The sequence below is a fragment of the Oncorhynchus nerka genome, linkage group LG24, assembly GCF_034236695.1.
Source record: "Oncorhynchus nerka isolate Pitt River linkage group LG24, Oner_Uvic_2.0, whole genome shotgun sequence".
NCBI lineage: Eukaryota > Metazoa > Chordata > Actinopteri > Salmoniformes > Salmonidae > Oncorhynchus > Oncorhynchus nerka.
Window position 1 is genome coordinate 78,108,915 of NC_088419.1, and position 25,144 is coordinate 78,134,058.

The 25,144-nt window shown below is 49.5% G+C and overlaps 1 pseudogene; it reads left to right on the forward strand.

The window, feature by feature from the left end:
• Nucleotides 1-2,193: 2,193 nt before the first annotated feature.
• LOC115108615 (NAD-dependent protein deacylase sirtuin-5B, mitochondrial-like) lies at nt 2,194-8,800 on the forward strand (annotated as a pseudogene).
• The last annotated feature ends 16,344 nt before the right edge of the window (nt 8,801-25,144 follow it).

Genomic DNA, 25,144 nt, shown 5'->3' on the forward strand with positions numbered 1-25,144 from the left:
TTTCTAGTAGTTGTCAAGTGATCTGTAAGCAAACACCAATCTACATGCATCACCCCCATGCCATCTGAAAGCTGCTATTCTCCAACTATTTTCTCTCATTTTGAAATCAAGCTCACGCCATCTAGTGGATGGTACAATGGACAGAATGGAACCAGAAGTGTCGAAGATATGCAAACACGAACGAACTCATTGTCATTTACAGCGCATTTCTCTATTTGTCACCTGATTTGTTAATCTCAAAAATTAAAATCGTGTAATCAAATTATGTCAAGCGAATGAAAAAAACAACTGTGTCAACTAATAGCACTTTCCAATCACAATACACCACACCTCTTACATATACCGCCTAAACAGGGTAAGGACATGGATAAATTCCAGCCTGGTCTCATAGACTAGACATAACATAGTAAATTGAATGACTGAATCAACAACATTTTATTTTAGTGCCCATACCTTATGGGATTAATTGAAACATAAACAAACATTACAATACTTCACAGTGATAATTCAGTGATAACTCTTCCAGTGATCAGTGCGCACAGCATAAAAATAATGACAAATAAATCAATACACAATAGTTAATGAGGTTATCCAAGCAATAATAATAACCCTAGAGCAGTACAGATAAATGAAATAGGTGGCTAATGCTCTCCTTCTTGGTCAAATAGCCCTTACACAGCCTGGAGGTGTGTTTGGTCATTGTCCTGTTGAAAAACAAATTATAGTCCCACTAAGCGCAAACCAGATGGGATGGTGTATCACTGCAGAATGCTGTGGTAGCCATGCTGGTTAAGTGTGCCTTGAATTCTAAATAAATCACAGACCGTGTCACCAGCAAAGCACCCCCACACCATCACACCTCCTCCATGCTTCACGGCGGGAACCACAAACGCAGAGATCATCCGCTCACCTACTCTGCGTCTCACAAAGACATGGCGGTTGGAACCAAAAATCTCAAATGTGGACTCATCAGACCAAATGACAGATTTCCACTGGTCTAATGTCCATTGCTCATGTTTCTTGGCCCAAGCAAGTTCTCTTCTTCATATTTGTGTCCTTTAGTAGTGGTTTCTTTGCAGTAATTCGGCCACGAAGGCCTGATTCACGCAGTCTCCTCTGAACAGGTGATGTTGAGATGTGTCTGCTACATGAACTCTGTGAAGCATTTATTTGGGCTGCAATCTGAGTTGCTGTTAACTCTAATGAATTTACCCTCTGCAGCAGAGGTAACTGTGGGTCTTCCTTTCCTGTGGCAGTCCTCATGAGTGCCAGTTTCATCATAGCGCTTGATGGTTTTTGTGACTGCACTTGAAGAAACTTTAAAAGTTCTTGAAATGTTCTGGATTGACAGACCTTCATGTCTTAAAGTAATGATGGACTGGTGTTTCTCTTTGCTTATTTGAGTTGTTCTTGCCATAATATGGACTTGATATTTTACCAAATAGGGTTATCTTCTGTATAGCACACCTACCTTGTCACAACACAACTGATTGGCTCAAAAGCATTAAGTTGGAAAGAAATTCCACAATTAACTTTTAACAAGGCACCGTTGTTAATTGAAATGCATTCCAGGTGACTACCTCATGAAGCTGGTTGAGAGAATGCCAAAAGTGTGTAAAGCTGTCATCAAGGCAAAGGGTGGCTACTTTGAAGAATCTCAAATACAAAATATTTGATTTGTTTAACACTTTTTTGGTTACTAGATAATTCCATGTGTTATTTCCTAGTTTTGATGTCTTCACTATTGTTGTACAATGTAGAAAATAGTAAAAAATAAAGAACAACCCTTTAATGAGTAGGTGTGTCCAAACTTTTGACTGGTACTGTATTTGGATTCATCAGGGGGTGCTGCAGTACCCTCAGTACCTCTACTTCTTGTGGCTATGCTGAACACAGCCCTGTGCTTGAGTTGCATTGGATACTAGATAGCTGTCATCTTCAGAGCTCAAGAAACCTTTGCATGCCCAAAGTAATTGTCCCTCTGGGATAAATCATGTTTTTTGTCCGAATTGAATTAAGTTCAATGTCCTTTGCTGTGTCAACATCTGTGGGCTACAGGTATTCTGGTGACCCATTACTTCTGTGTGTGTCACATATGTGTATTCTCTCTTCCTGTGTTCTTTTTATAATGTGTGTATTCTCTCCTCCTGTCTGTCCCAGACTTGAGTTAGTTAACCCTGATGATTGTATGTCAGTGCACCAGTAGAGGCATCACCTCTCAGCTGTGTGTCCGTCTCAAAGAGCCCCGGTCCCAGGGCAGACAGGATATGGCCAGACACAGCTCAGGTAGGACTAGTACACAGACACGCTCGCACGCACGCACGCACGCACGCACGCACGCACGCACGCACGCACGCACGCACGCACGCACGCACGCACGCACGCACGCACGCACGCACACACACACACACACACACACACACACACACACACACACACACACATACATACACACACACACACATACACACACATACACACACACACACACACACACACACACACTGCATGTGTTTTCTTCCCTTGTTTCTCCCTCCTCCTTCTCCTTCCCCCCATTTTCCCCCTCCCTCTTTTTTCTTCCTTATTTTCTTCTTCCTCTCTTCCCCTACATCAGGACCCGGCCACCCCTGGTGCGTTCAGTCAGAACCCATCCAAGGTGTGGGAGTTCTACCACTACCGGAGAGAGGTGAAGAAATGCAATTTACTGAACATGTTTAATATACAATAGTAGAAGTGAAAGTACAACAAGACATTTATACAAAAATTCATACATTACATATCAGGTGATGCTGAGGAAGAGCCCCAACCATAGCAGAGTGTGAGGCGCGGCTGCAGAGACAGGGACGCCGCGTCACCATCATCACACAGAACATCGACGAGCTGCACTACCGCGCCAGATCCACCAACGTCCTGGAGATACACGGTATTGTAACCACGGAAATGTCATTCAGGCTGACTTTCACTGTCCCGAATAGCTAGCTAGTAGAGCCACGATAATATTGCGATGTCCCTGTCATTGGGGAGCGTCCCAAATGGCAGCCTATTCCCTATGAAGTGCACTACTTTTGACCAGAGCCCTACAGGTGATGGGCAATAGTGTGCCATTTTGGGGTGTAAACCTGTGTCTGATTAGCTATTAGTGATTATTGGGGGGCTCATGTTATTGAAGTGTGTCTTCAGAGAATATTGTTGAAGGCTAGTTTCATTCCATTGTTTAATAGTCACTTCATCCTGGGTAGTAGTCTAGGCTGTAGATATACCATATAAACTTTCACAGACTTCAAAACAATCTCTACACAATGTTCTCAGCTTAGGGAAGCCTGATCAAGACAATTTAGAGATGTGAAAGCAATTATATTTTTGTAGAAATTGATTATTCGCCTCATCTAAAAACATGCTTTCCCTCAATCTGGGTACTAACCACAGTAGTTAGCTTGATCTGGGTACTAACCACAGTAGTTAGCTTGATCTGGGTACTAACCACAGTAGTTAGCTTGATCTGGGTACTAACCACAGTAGTTAGCTAGATCTGGGTACTAACCACAGTAGTTAGCTAGATCTGGGTACTAACCACAGTAGTTAGCTTGATCTGGGTACTAACCACAGTAGTTAGCTAGATCTGGGTACTAACCACAGTAGTTAGCTAGATCTGGGTACTAACCACAGTAGTTAGCTTGATCTGGGTACTAACCACAGTAGTTAGCTTGATCTGGGTACTAACCACAGTAGTTAGCTTGATCTGGGTACTAACCACAGTAGTTAGCTTGATCTGGGTACTAACCACAGTAGTTAGCTTGATCTGGGTACTAACCACAGTAGTTAGCTAGATCTGGGTACTAACCACAGTAGTGAGTTTGATATGGGTACTAACCACAGTAGTTAGCTAGATCTGGGTACTAACCACAGTAGTTAGCTAGATCTGGGTACTAACCACAGAAGTTAGCTAGATCTGGGTACTAACCACAATAGTTAGCTTGATCTGGGTACTAACCACAGTAGTTAGCTAGATCTGGGTACTAACCATAGTAGTTAGCTTGATCTGGGTACTAACCACAGTAGTTAGCTAGATCTGGGTACTAACCACAGTAGTGAGTTTGATCTGGGTACTAACCACAGTAGTTAGCTTGATCTGGGTACTAACCACAGTAGTTAGCTTGATCCGGGTACTAACCACAGTAGTTAGCTAGATCTGGGTACTAACCACAGTAGTTAGCTTGATCTGGGTACTAACCACAGTAGTTAGCTAGATCCGGGTACTAACCACAGTAGTTAGCTTGATCTGGGTACTAACCACAGTAGTTAGCTAGATCTGGGTACTAACCACAGTAGTTAGCTTGATCTGGGTACTAACCACAGTAGTTAGCTTGATCTGGGTATTAACCACAGTAGTTAGCTTGATCTGGGTACTAACCACAGTAGTTAGCTTGATCTGGGTACTAACCACAGTAGTTAGCTTGATCTGGGTACTAACCACAGTAGTTAGATAGATCTGGATACTAACCACAGTAGTTAGCTTGATCTGGGTACTAACCACAGTAGGTAGCTAGATCTGGGTGCTAACCACAGTAGTTAGCTTGATCTGGGTACTAACCACAGTAGTTAGCTAGATCTGGGTACTAACCACAGTAGTTAGCTTGATCTGGGTACTAACCACAGTAGTTAGCTTGATCTGGGTACTAACCACAGTAGTGAGTTTGATCTGGGTACTAACCACAGTAGTTAGCTTGATCTGGGTACTAACCACAGTAGTTAGCTTGATCTGGGTACTAGACTAGTCTGTAGATGGTGTATGGTTACTTTTATTTGTGTCTTGTTCTTTGTTTACTGTCTCTCTCTCTTCACCTCTTTCTCTTCTCTCTACTAATCCTTCTCCTTCTCTCCTCATCTGTCGGTCTCTGTAACCACAGTCAGTCTGTTAAAAAAAATGCTGTTTGAGTTGGCACATTATTATTGTCTACTGTCACTCTCTTCTCATTTCTAATCTCTCCTCTCTTCCTCCTCATGTGTGACCACAGACAGTCTGTTTAAAACCAGCTGTATGAACTGTGGTAATGTTGAGCCCCATCTGTGCTGCCCTGGAGGGAACAGGGTAAGTCACAGTCACAGTCAGGTCAGCAACTTGTTGGTAACAGTATTTATTTATTATGGCTGTCTCTCTCTCGCTTTGTCTTTCTCTCTAGTGCACCAGAGTCAAACACCAGTGATGCTCAGATCCCTCCTCATCACTTACCAAGGTGGGACATACTTGGTTCCGTTTTGTTTATAAGAGTTTAGAAATGTAATATTGATTGATTTGAGTTTGTTAATAACGTCACCTTTAGATGGCAGTAGATCACAATCATATGAATTGCTGTAGATCCCCATGTAGGGGACAGGATGGAGTGTTCTAACTTGATTGTGTGTGTGTGTGTACCTCACCAGGTGTAAGCAGGGTGGCTGTAGTGGTCCGCTCAGGCCTGATGTGGTCTGGTTTGGGGAGACTCTGGACTCTGACATCCTGACTCGGGTTGAAGAGGAACTAGACCGCTGTGACCTCTGCCTAGTGGTGAGGGAGTCTGTCTGTCTGTCTGTCTGTCTGTCTGTCTGTCTGTCTGTCTGTCTGTCTGTCTGTCTGTCTGTCTGTCTGTCTGTCTGTCTGTCTGTCTGTCTGTCTGTCTGTCTGTCTGTCTGTCTGTCTGTCTGTCTGTCTGTCTCTCGGTTTGTCTGTGCTATAAAACATCCTTTAACACCTGTATCTCTGTGTGTTACAGGTTCCACTCCCACGGCCCCTGTGGGACCACCCTGCCCCCTGCACTGGCACGCAGTGAGACTGAAGCCAAATGAAGAGGCAGGAAGTCCCCCCCCAACAACCCTAAAATTGTCCAATCTGAGGAGCTGTGTCTCCCCTGGCCTGTCCCAGCTATAGTGCTTTACACAGACTAGGCTGTATAACGCTGGATGGGTATATGAATGCAATGTAACGAATGCTATAGTACAGCAAACACACGTGCCTCTATACAGGTAATAGTGTTGTGGGGGCTGTGCTTTGGCAAAGTAGGTGGGGTTGTATCCTGCCTGTTTGGCCCTGTCCGGGGGTATCATCGGATGGGGCCACAGTCTCCTGACCCCTCCTGTCTCAGCCTCCAGTATTTATGCTGCAGTAGTTTATGTGTTGGGGGGCTAGGGTCAGTTTGTTATATCTGGAGTATTTCTCCTGTCTTATCCCGTGTCCTGTGTGAATTTAAGTATGCTCTCTCTAATTCTCTCTTTCTTTCTCTCTCTCTGAGGACCTGAGCCCTATGACCATGCCTCAGGACTACCTGACATGATGACTCCTTGCTGTCCCCAGTCCACCTGGCCGTGCTGCTGCTCCAGTTTCAACTGTTCTGCCTGAGGCTATGGAATCCTGACCTGTTCACCGGACGTGCTACCTGTCCCAGACCTATTATTTGACCATGCTGGTCATTTATGAACATTTGAACATCTTGGCCATGTTCTGTTATAATCTCCACCCGGCACAGCCAGAAGAGGACTGGCCACCCCTCATAGCCTGGTTCCTCTCTAGGTTTCTTCCTAGGTTTTGGCCTTTCTAGGGAGTTTTTCCTAGCCACCGTGCTTCTACACCTGCATTGCTTGCTGTTTGGGGTTTTAGGCTGGGTTTCTGTACAACACTTTGAGATATCAACTGATGTAAGAAGGGCTATATAAAGAAATTTGATTTGATTTGATTTAATACCGCAACACGGCTAGGGCCTTTAAGCTACCACTCTGGATTGGTGTTTTAGCATTATATAACCTATATCTTGTTAATTTCTCTCCCCCAAAAAGTCTATGACATGAAGTCCAATATATCAACCTCAATGTTTCCCTTTGCTTAGGGCTTTTCATCCGATACCAATGCATTAGATCTGGATATAAGATAGACACATAGATAGGTCATGGTTGTATTGTTAAAACCAGGAATAACCAAAGTCTGTATCACCATAATCTGATTTACATTGAACCACAATAGTTAGCGAGATAGAGTGCTTCTGAAATTAAGTCGGTGCGGACACTAGGGGCCAGTGTTTAGCTATTTTGGGTAGTTTTTCAGTTTGGAAAAGGGGTAAAGCTAATATTGGTGATTTACCCCCACCTGCTGTGCTGGAGTCCTGAACCAAATCTTGTCGTTCATTTGTTGTGACCACTAGATGGCGATAGTAAAGCCATTTACAAACCAGAGCACCCAATTTGAAGAAGACAATGCTCTGTCATTGGCTGATTGCTCCCAAGCTATAGGAATCCTCGTCCAGTTGACTACATTAAAATGGTGGAAGCCCTGAATGGCACTGCCCATGCTAAAACAAGCTTTTGGGCACAAGAGTCCTCTATCTATTTCTATGGTCTCTACAGAGCCAGAGAAAAGCCTTATTCATTCCTGTTTGGGTTGGAGAACCTGATGTATCTTTTGTAAAAGAGGATGTGTTCTCTATAACCTACCTGGTATTACACTGAAAACTCTTATGGTAAGTTTGAGTGGTTCTGAAGCCTGGTCCCTCTCTAGTTCTGACTTCATGTGAGTGTTCATTCATGTGTCTGTTTCAAGATTCAAGTTTGATTAGTCATATGTACAGGATACACATGGTATACACTGTCCAATGAAATGAGTACTTGCAGGTTCCTTCTCCACAATGAAACAACAATAAGAAATAATAGAAGAAAATGATATGAACATAAAGCAAATGGCTCGGTAGAATATAATAAACATTTTAGCAAAAGTATAATACAGGAAGGCACAATTTATAGTCCAATATTTACATGTGTTTTGGGGGTATTGGGGGCGAGTGTTTAAGAGCAGTTGCCATAGAATTTAATGTTAATTTCTCTACCATAAGCCTCCTCCAATGTCATTTTAGAGAATTTGGCAGTACGCCCAACCAGCCTCACAGCGTGTGTGGCGCCGTGTGAGCGAGAAGTTTGCTGATGTCAACGTTGTGAACAGAGTGCCCCATGGTGGAGGTGGGGTTACAGTATGGGCAGGCATAAGCTATGGACAACGTACACAATTGCAATTGTAGCGATGGCAATTTGAATGCACAGAGGTACTGTGACAAGATCCTGAGGCCCATTGTAGTTCCATTCATCCAACACCATCACAACATGTTTCAGCATGATATTGCACGGCCCCATGTCGCAAGGATCTGTAGACAATTCCTTGAAGCTGAAAATGTCCCAGTTCTTCCATTGCCTGCATAATCACCAGACATGTCACCCCTTGAGCATGTTTGGGATGCACTGGATCAACGTGCTCTGGATCAACATTCCACAGGCCACAATCAACAGCCTGATTAACTCTATGCGAAGGAGATATGTCACGCTGCACGGGGCAAATGGTGGTCACACCAGATACCGACTGGTTTTCTGATCCCTGAGCCCCTACTTTAAAAAAAAGTTCTCTGTGACCAACAGACGCGTGTCTGTATTCCCAGTCACATGAAATCCATAGATTAGGGCCTAATGCACTTATTTTAATTGACATCTATGAACTGTAACTCAGTCAAATCTTAGAAAATGTTGCATGTTGCGTTTATATTTTTGTTCAGTATTCATACTGTATCTGCCTCAATTACCTCGTACCCCTGCGCATCGACTTGGTACTGGTACCCCGTGGATAAGTGATCGTTACTCATTGTGTATTTATTCCTCCTGTTATTATTTTTCTATTTGTCTAGTATTTCCTTTGGGTTTTTTTTGTTGGGAAGAGCCATAAGTAAGCATTTCACTGTTAGTCTACACCTGTTGTTTACCAAGCATGTGACAAATAAAATGTGATTCGATTTCATTTGTGGTTTACTCATCCAAAGAACGGTCCATTATACATCACATGCTGGGTCAGGTGGGCGTCATTTGGAAGCCTATTCTATTGCCAACATGACTAGCTAAGTTCTAAAATAGGATCTTACAGCGTTAGGCTTTCACAAGGCACTTCAGAGAAACACATCGAATGGAGTCATGAGTGCATTCAGGAGGGTGTTCCACAGCTTAGTTTCTTTCAAAAAAAAAATCAAATGAAGACTCATTCTTTTAAGAACAACTCAACTATGACATGTCATCTTCTAACTGTACATCAAACAGATCGTAAACGCTGACACTGTATATTACATTCGGTTTATGATATTGAAATGTAAAGTGCATATTTGGACTCACGGGTGTTTTGGTTTGCTTGTATGACATCAAAGTGGAGTTTATTATAATCCTCAACAACTCATGTTCCAGAACGCAATGAGTCCGCTTGATTTGCAGCATTCCCCTCTCTGACAACAAAACATGTGCAAAAGTAGCCCAATTAGCGGGAGGGATAGGGACATCTTATTTGACTGGTGCTCACCTTTTGGAGCGCTGTCAGTTGTATCCCATACAGTGCTGTTGTCACGCCCTGGTCTTAGTATTCTGTGTTTTCGTTATTATTTTGGTTAGGCCAGGGTGTGACATGGGGATTTATGTGGTTTGTTTTGTCTGGGGTTGTTTGTAGTTATGGGATTGTGGTTAGAGTAGTACTCTAGGTAAGTCTATGGCTGTCTGGAGTGGTTCTCAATCAGAGGTAGGTGTTTATCGTTGTCTCTGATTGGGAACCATATTTAGGCAGCCATATTCTTTAGGTATCTTGTGGGTGATTGTTCCTGTCTCTGTGTTTGTTTGCACCAGATAGGCGGTTTCGTTTTCTTTTTCTCACGGTTCTTGTTTTGTAGATTGTTGTAGTTTCATCTTTATTAAAGATGTACAAAAATAACCACGCTGCATTTTGGTCCTCCTCTCTTTCACCAGAAGAAAACCGCGACCCTGAGCTCTGATGTCATGTACAGCATTTCACTTTACAGCCACTGCTTCTAATTTCGGTGCTTATCATTGGACAAATCTGCATTTTAAGGGCTACAACTGTTTTAGAACTAGAGGAAAGTCATTGATGGTGAATGAAAATGAGTGTGTGTGCCGAGCGGTTGGCACTTTGTGTGTGTTCATGGTATGCACTAGATCTGTCAGAGGAAATAATGTACAAACCAGTGGAGGCTGCCGAGCCGAGGACGGCTCATAATAATGGTTGAAACAGAGTAAATGGAATGGCATCAAACACATGAAAATCATGTGTTTGATGTATTTGCTTCCATTCCACTTATTCCGCTCCAGCCATTACCATGAGCCCGCTCTCCCAAATTAAGGTGCCAAACCCATACTTCAGTCCACATCATCCACAGTCTCTGTGTGCGTGGGTGTGAGACAGCGAGACTGATGTGTGTGTGTGTGTTAGGGTTGGGTCTGCATATGATAATATCGAGTATCTGCGATATTTGACATTGACGATATATGGTTGAGAAATCGTGATGTACAAGACGATACCCTATTTGAACTTTACAAATCAAACCTGTATCAATATGTTCAAAGTCTAAATGAATTAACTAGGCCTTGTTTTTTTTTTCTTCGCTATAAGAGTATTTATCATGAGAAGGCGACTATAATATCATAAATAAGCACACAAATAGCACAGTCTGGAATTATTTTGTCGTTAACTGTGTAAAATGAATACTATTTGGGTGATTTGTATGTGTGTGTGGTGGGGGGATCCAGACAGCCTGTGGATGTGTGTCAGGGTGATATGCACCTCCAGGAGACGATGGGATTACTGTTGACACTTCCTGCTCTAGAGTGGCTCACACACACACACACACACACACACACACACACACACACACACACACACACACACACATTTCCCCTGCAGCTTCCTGGTGTGGCTGTGGCTCAGGTTTGGTTGCTACTCATTGTCAGGTGTGGATCTCTGTGGTCAAATGCGATTATTAACGTGGAGCGGAGCTAATTGAGATTTACTCCTTATGGAACAGAGGGAATCATACTACTAGGATCTGAGTCATAGTTTAGCCTCCTGTCCTCTCCCGTCTTCCTCCTGTCTACCATCTTCCTCTCTCTACCTTTCTCTCCTTCTCTTCCCCTCTTTCTCTTTCTCTCTCTCCCCCTTTCTCTCTTCATTACCCTCTCATTCCTAAGTGTGTCTTAGTGTGTGTGTGTCTTCCCCCTCTGCCTCTATCACCTGGCCATTAGAGTGAGAATGATGGTCCGATGGTCTCCCATGTCTCGCTGCTCCAAAAATAACAGAGCCCATTTCCCGCCTGTTAAGAGGCGATTTCACACCAATCTGAGCCGCATTGCCTGGGCTTGTTAGAGCGAGAGAGAGAGTGGTGGAAGGAGATGAAGAAAGAGACAGAGAGTGATATACAAAACATTAGGAACACCTGCTCTTTCCATGACAGACTGACCAGGTGAAATCTATGATCCCTTACTGATTTCACCTGTTAAATCCACGTCAATCAGTGTAGATGAAGAGGAGGAGACAACCTTCTTCCCACTAACACCCCTGCTTCTTCCCATTGACACCCCTCCTGCTTCCCACTAACAACCCTCCTTCTTCCTATTGACACCCCTCCTTCTTCCCACTAACACCCCTCCTTCTTCCCACTAACACCCCTCCTTCTTCCCATTGACACCCCTCCTTCTTCCCACTAACACCCCTCCTTCTTCCCACTAACAACTCTCCTTCTTCCCACTAACACCCCTCTATCTTCCCACTAACAACCCTCCTTCTTCCCATTGACACCCCTCCATCTTCCCAATAACACCCCTCCATCGTCCCATTGACAGCCGTCCATCTTCCCACGAAAACCCCTCCTTCTTGCCATTGACACCCTTCCATCTTCCCATTGTAACCCATCCATCTTCCCATTGACACCCATCCATCTTCCCATTGGCACCCCTCCATCTTCCCACTGACACCCCTCCTTCTTCCCATTGACACCCCTCCTTCTTCCCACTGACACCCCTCCTTCTTCCCATTGACACCCCTCCTTCTTCCCACTGACACCCCTCCTTCTTCCCACTAACACCCCTCCTTCTTCCCATTGACACCCCTCCTTCTTCCCATTGACACCCCTCCTTCTTCCCATTGACACCCCTCCTTCTTCCCACTAACACCCCTCCTTCTTCCCACTAACACCCCTCCTTCTTCCCATTGACACCCTCCATCTTCCCACTGACACCCCTCCTTCTTCCCACTGACACCCCTCCTTCTTCCCATTGGCACCCCTCCATCTTCCTATTGACATCCCTCCTTCTTCCCATTGACACCCCTCCATCTTCCCACTGACACCCCTCCATCTTCCCATTGACACCCCTCCTTCTTCCCACTGACACCCCTCCATCTTCCCATTGACACCCCTCCATCTTCCCACTGACACCCCTCCTTCTTCCCATTGACATCCCTCCTTCTTCCCACTGACACCTCCTTCTTCCCCCTCCTTCTTCCCATTGGCACCCCTCCATCTTCCCATTGACACCCATCCTTCTTCCCACTGACACCCCTCCTTCTTCCCACTAACACCCCTTCATCTTCCCATTGACACCCCTCCTTCTTCTCACTAACACCCCTCCTTCTTCTCATTGGCACCCCTCCATCTTCCCATTGACACCCCTCCATCTTCCCAATAACACCCTCCATCTTCCCATTGACACCCCTCCATCTTCCCACTAACACCCCTCCATCTTCCCATTGACACCCCTCCTTCTTCCCACTAAAACCCCTCCTTCTTCCCATTGACACCCCTCCATCTTCCCACTGACACCTCCTTTTTCCACTAACACCCTCCTTCTTCCCATTGACACCCTCCATCTTCCCATTGACACCCCTCCTTCTTCCCATTGACACCCTCCTTCTTCCCATTGACACCCCTCCATCTTCCCATAACACCCCTCCTTCTTCCCATTGACACCCTCCATCTTCCCATTGAACCCATCCTTCTTCCCATTGACACCCTCCTTCTTCCCATTGACACCCCTCCATCTTCCCATTGACACCCTCCATCTTCCCATTGACACCCCTCCTTCTTCCCACTGGACACCCTCCATCTTCCCACTGACACCTCCATCTTCCCATTGACATCCCTCCTTCTTCCACCCTCCTTCTTCCCATTGACACCCCTCCATCTTCCCACTGACACCCCTCCTTCTTCCCATTGACACCCTCCATCTTCCCATTGACACCCCTCCTTCTTCCCATTGACACCCTCCCTTCCTGACACCCCTCCTTCTTCCCATTGACACCTCCATCTTTTCCCATGACACCTCCTTCTTCCCATTGACACCCCTCCATCTTCCCATTGACACCCCTCCATCTTCCCATTGACACCCCTCCATCTTCCCATTGACACCCCTCCTTCTTCCCATTGACACCCTCCATCTTCCCATTGACACCCCTCCTTCTTCCCATTAACACCCCTCCATCTTCCCATTGACACCCCTCCATCTTCCCATTGACACCCCTCCATCTTCCCATTGACACCCTCCATCTTCCCATTGACACCCTCCATCTTCCCATTGACACCCTCCTTCTTCCCACTAACACCCTCCTTCTTCCCATTGACACCCTCCTTCTCCATTTCCACTAACACCCCTCCTTCTTCCCATTGACACCCTCCATCTTCCCACTAACACCCTCCTTCTTCCCATTGACACCCTCCATCTTCCCACTAACACCCCTCCTTCTTCCCATTGACACCCCTCCTTCTTCCCACTGACACCCCTCCTTCTTCCCACTGACACCCCTCCTTCTTCCCATTGACACCCCTCCTTCTTCCCACTAACACCCTCCTTCTTCCCATTGACACCCCTCCATCTTCCCACTAACACCCTCCTTCTTCCCATTGACACCCCTCCATCTTCCCATTGACACTTCCCACTGACACCCCTCCTTCTTCCCATTGACACCCTCCATCTTCCCACTGACACCCCTCCTTCTTCCCATTGACACCCCTCCTTCTTCCCATTGACACCCCTCCTTCTTCCCATTGACCCTCCATCTTCCCATTGACACCTCCATCTTCCATTGACACCCTCCTTCTTCCCATTGACACCCCTCCTTCTTCCCATTGACACCCCTCCTTCTTCCCATTGACACCCCTCCTTCTTCCCACTGACACCCCTCCTTCTTCCCATTGACACCCCTCCATCTTCCCTTGACACCCCTCCATCTTCCCATTAACACCCTCCTTCTTCCCATTGACACCCCTCCATCTTCCCATTGACACCCCTCCTTCTTCCCATTAACACCCCTCCTTCTTCCCACTAACACCCCTCCATCTTCCCATTGACACCCCTCCTTCTTCCCATTGACACCCCTCCTTCTTCCCATTGACACCCCTCCTTCTTCCCATTGACACCCCTCCATCTTCCCACTGACACCCTCCTTCTTCCCATTGACACCCCTCCATCTTCCCATTTGACACCCCTCCTTCTTCCCACTGACACCCTCCTTCTTCCCATTGACACCCCCTCCATCTTCCCATTGACACCCCTCCTTCTTCCCACTGACACCCCTCCTTCTTCCATTGACACCCCTCCATCTTCCCACTGACACCCCTCCCTTCTTCCCATTGACACCCTCCTTCCTTGGCCCCTCTTCCCATTGACACCCCTCCATCTTCCATTGATTTCCCTCCTTCCCATTGACACCCTCCATCTTCCCCCTCCTTCCATCTTCCCACTAACACCCCTCCTTCTTCCCATTGACACCCTCCTTCTTCCCATTGACACCCTCCATCTTCCCCTGATCTTCCCATTGACACCCCTCCTTCTTCCCACTGACACCCCTCCATCTTCCCATTGACACCCCTCCATCTTCCCACTAACACCCCTTCCTTCTTCCCATCTTGACCCCTCCATCTTCCCATTGACACCCCTCCATCTTCCCATTGACACCCCTCCATCTTCCCATTGACACCCTCCTTCCCACTAACACCCTCCTTCTTCCCATTGACACCCTCCATCTTCCCATTGACACCCTCTTCCCATTGACACCCTCCATCTTCCCATTGGCACTCTCCCTCCATGGACATCTTCCCACTGACACCCCTCCTTCTTCCCATTGACACCCCTCCTTCTTCCCATTGACACCCCTCCATCTTCCCACTGACACCCTCCTTCTTCCCATTGACACCCCTCCTTTCCTTCCCACCCCTCCTTCTTCCCACTGACACCCCTCCTTCTTCCCATTGACACCCCTCCATCTTCCCATTGACACCCCTCCTTCTTCCCATTGGACACCCCTCCTTCTTCCCACTGACACCCCTCCATCTTCCCACTGACACCCCTCCTTCTTCCCATTGACACCCCTCCTTCTTCCCATTGACACCCTCCATCTTCCCATTGACACCCCTCCTTCTTCCCATTGACACCCCTCCTTCTTAACACCCCCCTTCTTCCCACCCCTCCTTCTTCCCATTGACACCCCTCCCATCCTTCTTCCCACTGACACTCCCCCTCCTTCTTCCCATTGACACCCCTCCCTTCCCACTAACACCCCTCCTTCTTCCCATTGACACCCCTCCTTCTTCCCATTGACACCCCTCCCACCCCTCCTTCTTCCCATTGACACCCCTCCTTCTTCCCATTGACACCCTCCATCTTCCCTGACACCCTCCTTCTTCCCATTGACACCCCTCCTTCTTCCCATTGACACCCCTCCATCTTCCCATTGACACCCCTCCTTCTTCCCCTGACACCCCTCCTTCTTCCCATTGACACCCCTCCTTCTTCCCACTGACACCTCCTTCTTCCCATTGACACCCCTCCATCTTCCCATTGACACCCCTCCTTCTTCCCACTGACACCCCTCCTTCTTCCCATTGACACCCTCCTTCTTCCCCACACCCTCCAACATTGGACACCCCTCCTTCTTCCCATTGACACCCCTCCATCTTCTTCCCATTGACACCCCTCCTTCTTCCCATTGACACCCCCCTCCTTCTCCACTGACACCCCTCCTTCTTCCCATTGACACCCCTCCATCTTCCCACTGACACCCCTCCTTCTTCCCACTAACACCCCTCCTTCCCATTGACACCCCTCCATCTTCCTATTGACCCCTCCATCTTCCCATTGACACCTCTTCTTCCCTCCATCTTCCCCATTGACACCCCTCCATCTTCCCACTGACACCCCTCCTTCTTCCCATTGACACCCCTCCTTCTTCCCACTGACACCCCTCCATCTTCCCACTGACACCCCTCCTTCTTCCCATTGACACCCCTCCTTCTTCCCATTGACACCCCTCCTTCTTCCCACTGACACCCCTCCTTCTTCCCATTGACACCCCTCCATCTTCCCATTGACACCCCTCCTTCTTCCCATTGACACCCCTCCTTCTTCCCATTGACACCCCTCCTTCTTCCCATTGACACCCTCCATCTTCCCATTGACACCCTCCTTCTTCCCATTGACACCCTCCTTCTTCCCATTACACCCCTCCATCTTCCCATTGACACCCCTCCATCTTCCCATTGACACCCCTCCATCTTCCCATTGACACCCCTCCTTCTTCCCATTGACACCCCTCCATCTTCCCATTGACACCCCTCCTTCTTCCCATTGACCCTCCTTCTTCCCATTGACATCCCTTCTTCCCATTGACATTATCCCCATCTCCTTCTTCCCATTGACACCCTCCATCTTCCCATTGACACCCCTCCATCTTCCCATTAACACCCTCCTTCTTCCCATTGACACCCCTCCTTCTTCCCACTAACACCCTCCTTCTTCCCATTGACACCCCTCCATCTTCCCATTGACACCCCTCCTTCTTCCCATTGACACCCCCTTCTTCCCATTGACACCCTCCTTCTTCCCCTGACACCCTCCATCTTCCCATTAACACCCCTCCATCTTCCCATTGACACCCCTCCATCTTCCCACTGACACCCCTCCCCTCCTTCTTCCCATTGACACCCCTCCTTCTTCCCATTGACACCCCCTTCCATCTTCCCATTGACACCCCTCCTTCTTCCTCCTTCTTCCCATTGACACCCCTCCTTCTTCCCATTGACACCCCTCCATCTTCCCACTGACACCCCTCCTTCTTCCCATTGACACCCCCCCTCCACCCCTCCTTCTTCCCATTGACACCCCTCCTTCTTCCCATTGACACCCCTCCATCTTCCCACTGACACCCCTCCATCTTCCCATTGACACCCCTCCTTCTTCCCACCCCTCCTTCTTCCCATTAACACCCCTCCATCTTCCATTGACACCCTCTTCTTCTCCATCTTCCCACTAACACCCTCCTTCTTCCCATTGACACCCCTCCATCTTCCCATTGACACCCCTCCTTCTTCCCATTGACACCCCTCCTTCTTCCCACTGACACCCCTCCTTCTTCCCATTGACACCCCTCCATCTTCCCACTAACACCCCTCCTTCTTCCCATTGACACCCTCCTTCTTCCATTGACACCCCTCCATCTTCCTATTGACACCCCTCCTTCTTCCCATTGACACCCCTCCATCTTCCCATTGACACCCTCCATCTTCCCATTGACACCCCTCCTTCTTCCCATTGACACCCCTCCTTCTTCCCACTGACACCCTCCTTCTTCCCATTAACACCCCTCCTTCTTCCCATTGACACCCCTCCTTCTTCCCATTGACACCCCTCCTTCTTCCCATTGACACCCTCCATCTTCCCACTGACACCCCTCCATCTTTGACACCCTCCTTCTTCCCATTGACACCCCTCTTCTTCCCATTGACACCCCTCCTTCTTCCCATTGACACCCCTCCTTCTTCCCATTGACACTTCTTCCCCTCCTCCTTCTTCCCATTGACACCCCCTGACTCCTCCTTCTTCCCATTGACACCCCCTCCTTCTTCCCATTCCATCTTCCCACCCCTCCATCTTCCCATTGACACCTCCTTCTTCCCATTGACACCTCCTTCTTCCCATTGACACCCCTCCTTCTTCCCACTGACCTCCCTCCTTCTTCCCATTGACACCCCTCCATCTTCCCACTGACACCCTCCTTCTTCCCATTGACACCCTCCTTCTTCCCACTAACACCCCTCCTTCTTCCCATTGACACCCCTCCATCTTCCCATTAACACCCATCTTCCTTCCATCTTCCCATTGACACCCTCCTTCTTCCCACTAACACCCTCCTTCTTCCCATTGACACCCCTCCATCTTCCCACTAACACCCTCCTTCTTCCATTGACACCCCTCCATCTTCCCACTAACACCCCTCCTTCTTCCCATTGACACCCCTCCTTCTTCCCACTAACACCCCTCCTTCTTCCCCATTGACACCCCTCCTTCTTCCACTGACACCCTCCTTCTTCCCACTGACACCCCTCCTTCTTCCCACACCCCTCCTTCTTATTGACACCCCTCCTTCTTCCCATTGACACCCTCCATCTTCCCACTAACACCCCTCCTTCTTCCCATTGACACCCCTCCATCTTCCCACTAACACCCTCCTTCTTCCCATTGACACCCCTCCATCTTCCCACTAACACCCTCCTTCTTCCCATTGACACCCCTCCTTCTTCCCACTAACACCCCTCCTTCTTCCCATTGACACCCCTCCATCTTCCCACTGACACCCCTCCTTCTTCCCATTGACACCCCTCCTTCTTCCCATTGACACCCCTCCATCTTCCCATTGACACCCCTCCTTCTTCCCATTGACACCCCTCCATCTTCCACTAACACCCCTCTTCCCACTGACACCCCTCCTTCTTCCCATTGACACCCCTCCATCTTCCCATTGACACCCCTCCTTCTTCCCATTGACACCCCTCCATCTTCCCATTAACACCCCTCCTTCTTCCCATTGACACCCCTCCTTCTTCCCACTGACACCCCTCCTTCTTCCCATTGACACCCCTCCTTCTTCCCACTGACACCCCTCCATCTTCCCATGACACCCCTCCTTCTTCCCATTGACACCCCTCCATCTTCCCACTAACACCCTCCTTCTTCCCATTGACACCCCTCCTTCTTCCCACTAACACCCCTCCTTCTTCCCATTGACACCCCTCCTTCTTCCCATGACACCCCTCCTTCTTCCCATTGACACCCCTCCTTCTTCCCTTTCTCCCATTGACACCCTCCTTCTTCCCATTGACACCCTCCATCTTCCCACTAACACCCTCCTTCATTGACACCCTCCATCTTCCCACTAACACCCCTCCTTCTTCCCATTGACACCCCTCCTTCTTCCCATTGACACCCCTCCTTCTTCCCATTGACACCCTCCTTCTTCCCACTAACACCCCTCCTTCTTCCCATTGACACCCCTCCTTCTTCCCATTGACAACCCTCCTTCTTCCTTGACACCCCTTCCCACTAACACCCTCCTTCTTCCCATTGACACCCCTCCTTCTTCCATTGACACCCCTCCATCTTCCCATTGACACCCTCCTTCTTCCCATTGACACCCCTCCTTCTTCCCATTGACACCCTCCTTCTTCCCATTAACCCCTCCTTCTTCCCATTGACACCCCTCCTTCTTCCCACTAACACCCCTCCTTCTTCCCATTGACACCTCCTTCTTCCCATTGACACCCTCCATCTTCCCACTGACACCCCTCCTTCTTCCATTGACACCCCTCCTTCTTCCCATTGACACCCCTCCTTCTTCCCATTGACACCCCTCCTTCTTCCCATTGACACCCCTCCATCTTCCCACTAACACCCTCCTTCTTCCCATTGACACCCCTCCTTCTTCCCACTAACACCCCTCCTTCTTCCCATTGACACCCCTCCATCTTCCCACTAACACCCTCCTTCTTCCCATTGACACCCCTCCATCTTCCCACTAACACCCCTCCTTCTTCCCATTGACACCCCTCCATCTTCCCACTGACACCCCTCCTTCTTCCCATTGACACCCCTCCATCTTCCCACTAACACCCTCCTTCTTCCCATTGACACCCCTCCTTCTTCCCATTGACACCCCTCCATCTTCCCATTGACACCCCTCCTTCTTCCCACTAACACCCCTCCTTCTTCCCATTGACACCCCTCCTTCTTCCCACTAACACCCCTCCTTCTTCCCATTGACACCCCTCCATCTTCCCACTAACACCCCTCCTTCTTCCCATTGACACCCCTCCTTCTTCCCATTGACACCCCTCCATCTTCCCACCCCTCCTTCCTCCTTCTTCCCATTGACACCCCTCCTTCTTCCCATTGACACCCCTCCTTCTTCCCACTGACACCCTCCTTCTTCCCATTGACACCCCTCCTTCTTCCCACTAACACCCTCCTTCTTCCCATTGACACCCCTCCTTCTTCCCACTAACACCCCTCCTTCTTCCCATTGACACCCCTCCTTCTTCCCACTAACACCCCTCCTTCTTCCCATTGACACCCCTCCTTCTTCCCACTGACACCCTCCATCTTCCCATTGACACCCCTCCTTCTTCCCATTGACACCCCTCCTTCTTCCCATTGACACCCCTCCATCTTCCTATTGACACCCTCCTTCTTCCCATTGACACCCCTCCTTCTTCCCATTGACACCCCTCCATCTTCCCATTGACACCCCTGACACCCCTCCTTCTTCCCATTGACACCCCTCCTTCTTCCCATTGACACCCCTCCTTCTTCCCATTGACACCCCTCCTTCTTCCCATTGACACCCTCCTTCTTCCCATTGACACCCCTCCTTCTTCCCATTAACACCCCTCCTTCTTCCCATTGACACCCCTCCTTCTTCCCATTGACACCTCCATCTTCCCATTGACACCCCTCCATCTTCCTATTGACATCCCTCCTTCTTCCCATTGACACCCCTCCTTCTTCCCATTGACACCCCTCCATCTTCCCACTGACACCCCTCCTTCTTCCCTTCCTTCTTCCCATTGACACCACTCCTCCTTCTTCCCATTGACACCCCTCCATCTTCCCATTGACACCCCTCCTTCTTCCCATTGACACCCTCCTTCTTCCCATTGACACCCCTCCTTCTTCCCATTGACACCCCTCCATCTTCCCACTGACACCCCTCCTTCTTCCCATTGACACCCTCCTTCTTCCCACTAACACCCCTCCTTCTTCCCATTGACACCCCCCTTCTTCCATCTTCCCCATTGACACCCCTCCTTCTTCCCATTGACACCCCTCCTTCTTCCCACTAACACCCTCCTTCTTCCCATTGACACCCCTCCTTCTTCCCATTGACACCCCTCCTTCTTCCCACTGACACCCCTCCTTCTTCCCATTAACACCCCTCCTTCTTCCCATTCTTCCCATGGACACCCTCCTTCTTCCCATTGACACCCCTCCTTCTTCCCATCCTCCATTGATCTTCCCACCTCCTCCTTCCCATTGACACCCCTCCATCTTCCCACTAACACCCCTCCTTCTTCCCATTGACACCCTCCTTCTTCCCATTGACACCCCTCCTTCTTCCCATTGACACCCCTCCTTCTTCCCACTAACACCCCTCCTTCTTCCCATTGACACCCCTCCATCTTCCCACTGACACCCCTCCTTCTTCCCATTGACACCCCTCCATCTTCCCACTAACACCCCTCCTTCTTCCCATTGACACCCCTCTTCCCATTCCCCTCCATCTTGACACCCCCCTTCTTCCCATTGACACCCCTCCATCTTTGACACCCCTTCTTCCCATTGACACCCCTCCTTCTTCCCATTAACACCCCTCCTTCTTCCCATTGACACCCCTCCTTCTTCCCACTGACACCCCTCCTTCTTCCCATTGACACCCCTCCTTCTTCCCATTGACACCCCTCCATCTTCCCATTGACACCCCTCCTTCTTCCCATTGACACCCCTCCTTCTTCCCATTGACACCCCTCCTTCTTCCCATTGACACCCCTCCTTCTTCCCATTAACACCCCTCCTTCTTCCCATTGACACCCCTCCTTCTTCCCATTAACACCCCTCCTTCTTCCCATTGACACCCCTCCATCTTCCCACTAACACCTCCTTCTTCCCATTGACACCCTCCTTCTTCCCACTGACACCCCTCCATCTTCCATTGACCCTCCTTCTTCCCACCCTCCTTCTTCCCATTGACACCCTCCTTCTTCCCATTAACACCCCTCCTTCTTCCCATTGACACCCCTCCATCTTCCCACTGACACCCCTCCTTCTTCCCATTGACACCCTCCTTCTTCCCACTAACACCCCTCCTTCTTCCCATTGACACCCCTCCTTCTTCCCACTAACACCCCTCCTTCTTCCCATTGACACCCCTCCTTCTTCCCATAACACCCCTCCTTCTTCCCATTGACACCCCTCCTTCTTCCCACTGACACCCCTCCTTCTTCCCATTGACACCCCTCCATCTTCCCATTGGCACCCTCCATCTTCCCATTGACACCCCTCCTTCTTCCCACTAACACCCCTCCTTCTTCCCATTGACACCCCTCCATCTTCCCACTGACACCCCTCCTTCTTCCCATTGACACCCCTCCATCTTCCCACTGACACCCCTCCTTCTTCCCATTGACACCCCTCCTTCTTCCCATTGACACCCCTCCTTCTTCCCACTGACACCCCTCCTTCTTCCCACTAACACCCCTCCTTCTTCCCATTGGCACCCCTCCATCTTCCTATTGACATCCCTCCTTCTTCCCATTGACACCCCTCCTTCTTCCCATTGACACCCCTCCATCTTCCCACTGACACCCCTCCTTCTTCCCATTGACACCTCCTTCTTCCCACTTCCATCTTCCCATTGACACCCCTCCTTCTTCCCATTCCTCCTTCTTCCCACACACCCCTCCATCTTCCCATTGACACCCCTCCATCTTCCCATTGACACCCCTCCTTCTTCCCATTGACACCCCTCCTTCTTCCCATTGACACCCCTCCTTCTTCCCATTGACACCCCTCCATCTTCCCACTAACACCCCTCCTTCTTCCCATTGACACCCCTCCATCTTCCCACTAACAACCCTCCTTCTTCCCATTGACACCCCTCCATCTTCCCACTAACACCCCTCCTTCTTCCCATTGACACCCCTCCTTCTTCACCCTCCATCTTCCCACTGACACCCTCCTTCTTCCCATTGACACCCTCCTTCTTCCCATTGACACCCCTCCTTCTTCCCATTGACACCCCTCCTTCTTCCCATTGACACCCCTCCTCCTCCTTCTTCCCATTGACACCCTCCTTCTTCCCATTGACACCCCTCCTTCTTCCCATTGACACCCCTCCATCTTCCCATGACACCTTCCTTCTTCCCATTGACACCCCTCCTTCTTCCCATTAACACCCCTCCATCTTCCCATTGACACCCTCCATCTTCCCATTGACACCCTCCATCTTCCCACTGACACCCCTCCTTCTTCCCATTGACACCCCTCCTTCTTCCCACTAACACCCCTCCTTCTTCCCATTGACACCCCTCCTTCTTCCCACTAACACCCCTCCTTCTTCCCATTGACACCCCTCCATCTTCCCACTGACACCCTCCTTCTTCCCATTGACACCCCTTCCATCTTCCCACTAACACCCCTCCTTCTTCCCATTGACACCCCTCCTTCTTCCCATTGACACCCCTCCATCTTCCCATTGACACCCCTCCTTCTTCCCACTAACACACCCCTCCTTCTTCTCCATTGACACCCCTCCTTCTTCCCATTGACACCCCTCCTTCTTCCCACTAACACCCCTCCTTCTTCCCATTGACACCCTCCTTCTTCCCACTGACACCCCTCCTTCTTCCCATTGACACCCCTCCTTCTTCCCACTGACACCCCTCCTTCTTCCCATTGACACCCCTCCTTCTTCCCATTGACACCCCTCCATCTTCCCACTAACACCCCTCCTTCTTCCCATTGACACCCCTCCTTCTTCCCATTGACACCACCCCTCCTTCTTCCCACTGACACCCCTCCTTCTTCCCATTGACACCCCTCCTTCTTCCCATTGACACCCCTCCTTCTTCCCCCACCTGACACCCTCCTTCTTCCCATTGACACCCCTCCTTCTTCCCATTGACACCCTCCTTCTTCCCATTGACACCCCTCCTTCTTCCCATTGATCACCCCTCCTTCTTCCCACTGACACCCCTCCTTCTTCCCATTGACACCCTCCTTCTTCCCATTGACACCCCTCCATCTTCCCACTAACACCCCTCCTTCTTCCCATTGACACCCCTCCTTCTTCCCACTGACACCCCTCCACATTGACACCCCTCCTTCTTCCCATTGACACCCCTCCTTCTTCCCATTGGACACCCCTCCTTCTTCCCATTGACACCCCTCCTTCTTCCCACTAACACCCCTCCTTCTTCCCATTGACACCCTCCATCTTTCCATTGACACCCCTCCTTCTTCCCATTGACACCCCTCCTTCTTCCCATTGACACCCTCCTTCTTCCCACTGACACCCCTCCTTCTTCCACCCCTCCATCTTCCCATTGACACCCCTCCTTCTTCCCACTGACACCCCTCCTTCTTCCCATTGACACCCTCCTTCTTCCCACTAACACCCTCCTTCTTCCCATTGACACCCCTCCATCTTCCCACTAACACCCCTCCTTCTTCCCATTGACACCCCTCCATCTTCCCACTAACACCCCTCCTTCTTCCCATTGACACCCTCCCTTCCACCCCTCCTTCTTCCCATTGGCACCCTCCTTCTTCCCCTCCATCTTCCCATTGACACCCCTCCTTCTTTCCACTATTGACACCCCTCCTTCTTCCCATTGACACCCCTCCTTCTTCCCATTGACACCCTCCATCTTCCCACTAACACCCCTCCTTCTTCCCATTGACACCCCTCCTTCTTCCCACTAACACCCTCCTTCTTCCCATTGACACCCTCCTTCTTCCCATTGACACCCCTCCTTCTTCCCATTGACACCCCTCCTTCTTCCCATTGACACCCCTCCCTTCTGACACCCCTCCTTCTTCCCATTGACACCCCTCCTTCTTCCCACTGACACCCCTCCTTCTTCCCATTGACACCCCTCCTTCTTCCCATTGACACCCCTCCTTCTTCCCACTGACACCCTCCTTCTTCCCTAACACCCCTCTTCCCATTGACACCCCTCCATCTTCCCACTAACACCCCTCCTTCTTCCCATTGACACCCCTCCTTCTTCCCACTGACACCCCTCCTTCTTCCCATTGACACCCCTCCTTCTTCCCATTGACACCCCTCCATCTTCCCATTGACACCCCTCCATCTTCCCACTGACACCCCTCCTTCTTCCCACTGACACCCCTCCTTCTTCCCATTGGCACCCCTCCATCTTCCCATTGACACCCCTCCTTCTTCCCACTCCCAACACCCCTCCTTCTTCCCATT